The sequence below is a fragment of the Corvus brachyrhynchos genome, unplaced genomic scaffold, assembly GCF_000691975.1.
Source record: "Corvus brachyrhynchos isolate BGI_N302 unplaced genomic scaffold, ASM69197v1 scaffold279, whole genome shotgun sequence".
Taxonomy (NCBI): Eukaryota; Metazoa; Chordata; class Aves; order Passeriformes; family Corvidae; genus Corvus; species Corvus brachyrhynchos.
The window spans coordinates 10,455,747-10,458,967 of NW_008246060.1; the positions used below are offsets into that span (position 1 = coordinate 10,455,747).

General features: G+C 39.5%; 1 long non-coding RNA gene across 1 annotated transcript in view; it reads right to left on the reverse strand.

Annotated features, from left to right (window-relative positions):
• The window catches only part of LOC108449635, a 7,581-nt gene extending 5,051 nt beyond the window's left edge, over positions 1–2,530 (reverse strand). The window contains exons 1-2 of the long non-coding RNA XR_001865872.1: positions 2,417–2,530; positions 1,701–1,750 (exon numbers count right to left, since the gene is read on the reverse strand). This is a non-coding gene — a long non-coding RNA (uncharacterized LOC108449635). The remainder of the gene's footprint in view (positions 1–1,700; positions 1,751–2,416) is intronic.
• Between the last annotated feature and the right edge of the window lie 691 nt (positions 2,531–3,221).

The following is a 3,221-nucleotide window of genomic DNA, read 5'->3' on the forward strand; positions in this document are numbered from 1 at the left end:
CAGGAATGCAGGGGCATGTACAATGGTGGAGCATGAAGTGCACCTTGCACTAGCTGTGAAACAGCTGAAAAAAATGAAGGGAATTAGGAGTTAACAGAATGAGAGAGAAGGTGGGAAAGCAAGGTCTGTGGGGACATGAACACCATGCCACAACCCTTTTATTATGTTTTGTTCTTGTATAGAAACCTGTATGCCACAGCCCCTGCCTTGTATTAAATAAATAAATCTGGGAATAATACCATCTCTCTCTTCTCTACAAGCTTGACAGGTTTCATTTTAACACTATTTTCACCTCCACCTTCCTGGAAAGTGAACTCAGAAGGTAGCTGCTCTGGAACCTCCTTCCCGAGATCAATCCAAGAGAAAGATAAGTACAAGTAAAAGAAATTACGTGTAGCATATAAAATGTCACTTTTACAAATATATCAGCATAATATAAGTCTGATTTTGCAGGATTTGCAGCCATACATGGACATACACAATTTCGTCCTTCCAGTCACTGAAAAACACAATTTAAAGCAACTTGAACACTGAAAGATCTAACACTTTTTAATTTCTATGTGTATCAGCTGTGCACGCTTAGAAATTTGTCTGTTACACCTGTAGCTCATGAGAGAGCACACAGCACTGAGACCCTGGTGTTCTGCCTGTGACACAGCACGACTGAAAAAGTACATAATTTAAAGTTACAAAAAAAAAAAGTACTATAGCATAGCCTTCCTACATGCCTCAGAATATTTTAATATCCCTGATGGGGGTTTCTAAGTGGCAGCTGTTTTAATTCAGACAGCATATTTATAGCCCTTATATCTCCATCTCCCTGTGTGTCACATTCTCCACCAGAGAGGCAGCTACTGAACATGCCTAGACTTTGGTCTTATTTTGGCCCTGTTTGATTCATCTGATCTCTCGGTAGCCAGTAATTATAGCTATATATATAACCTTTAGCTTTCCAGTGATATGTACGGTTACACCTCTCCTCTCATCTGTAAAATCCTTTAGCTGAGTGTTCTGAATTCATTCCTCTTTCGGGGATAATGCATGTCTCAGTGTTTCTGCAAGGGTACAGATCAGGGGCTATGGTGCTAATTTAGCATCAGCATCACTACTGGAGAAACAGTTATACTCTGTATTGACTAATTTTTCTCCTGTGACTGTATTGAACCTGCTCCTCAACCTTTTCTTCACAGAATGCCATCACCATCTAAGTAATACATCATCAGTGCAGTTCACTCTGATGATGTATTATACTAACATATCATTAGTGCAACAGCAGAGCAAGGCGCTTTGATGATGTATTAATGCAATACATCATCGGAATGAGTCACTCCGATGATGTATAACTCAAAAGATGGTACCATCCAGGGAAACATGGACATTCAATAAATCAGGAACAACATTAAAGAATAAAATCTAGGACATCTTCTAAGGAAAAACAAAGCTTCGGAAAGCTTTGAATGAATATAGCACGAGGTTTTCCTTCAACCAAAGGCAAACAAACAAAAATAGAAAGAGATAGAATACAAATTGTCATATTAATTTTATCAGGAATGTAGATTTCTGTAGAGTACAATTACCATGATATTCAAATTTGAATTCTCTTCTGCAATGACACAAGATATATGCAGGGCATTTTAAGTCAGTGAAAGATGATGTGATACAGTTGGTAATATAATCACTCGAGACTTATCATATCCTACCTGGAAGAAGAGAAAAAGTGAAGCAAATGCAAAAAATCCAAGTCTCTCCCCTGCAAAAAAAAAAAGGTTGACACTTTTTTAAACTGCTGAAAGGAGTAGTTAAAATTTAGTGTTAAGATTTACTACACACTTTACATAAATCTAACAAATCAGTCTACTGACAGTAGTGCAAGCAGAAATGGCAAACTTTAAATAAGTATAGCACTGAGGATTAAAAGGCACTTAGCCATAAATATTTATATAAATGTGCTAGTTCTGTAGATATAGTTAATAGAAAAAAAAGCACACATCCACGGATTTACACAACTGGTTTCAACCTACCAAATGTCAAATCCTAAATACAGCAACTACTCATAAGAAAGCTACTAAATGCAATTCTGGGATACCTGCAAAATTTATAAGAAAGTTTAATTAGCAAATTTGAAAAAAAAAAAATCTGAATTTCAACATTCTGAACAAACCTAATATGAAACAGCAACGCTTTACTGGTCAGAGAAAATACGTATTTTGGGGGGGAAAAAAAGACAGGTTCTTTTCTCACTCGTCCTTCAGGTTTAATGGCAGGGACAGAAAATAACCACTGTATGAAATATCAGATGGCACTCTGCTTAAACAGTGAAAGACTTCTCTACTGTTACATGTTTATTTTTGGGTTTCTTATTCAAGCAAACACCCGGCTTTTGCTCACACATGCAGACACCCTACCCACCACATACCTTAACGTGCTTAAAAGGGGGTAACTTCCGAGCAAGTCTTTTATACCCTGAGACCTATTGTTCAGCAACAGCTCTGCAAATCCCCCTGCCAGGAGAACAGATAGATTTTTGTTGATGTTGTTTTGTTTTGTTTTAAATTGGCCTCAGCTGCATTTGATTGCTCCAAGCTTGTGGAGATTTTCCAGCTGAGGCCCTGCAATCCCCATTAGGATTTAACTCCTCAGTTTCACTTTCCTCAGCTCCCCAAATCCCAGTTCTGGTGATACAAATAATGAATGTGCTCATATGCATGTGTAGGCACGACAGAGAGAAAGCCTCAGTGTTTAAGTGGTAACCCGGAGCCTTTGTGTTCAGAATGAAGCCTGGTGCTCCCTGCGAGCAGTGATTGCAGAGCTTGCTGAGCCCTCTCCGTGGCCCAAGCACAGTCCCAGCCGAGCTTGCTGGCTGTCATCACTCTGAGCAAAACTCTGGCATTTCAAGTCATCCCAGTCACTTTATGAAAGAAATCATTTTTCTTGAAGCATTTCAAATAATTGCAGTCTGTAGAAGGAAAATATATTTAAAACATATTGGAAACACCCCTGAAGATGGAACAGAACTGGTAAATATTGATGAGAGAAAGGAAGTGGGGCTGCTCTGCAGAGGTTTGTCTCCAAATATCAGCTTACTTCAGCCTGAAACCTATGCTTGGGGATCGCTGGCCCCTCATTCCAGCCCTACACACAGAACCAAAGCTGGAGGTGCTCTGGCACTGGAGAACTTCCCCACGCAGCCCTGGCCAGCTGGCATCCATTTCAGAGGCAGT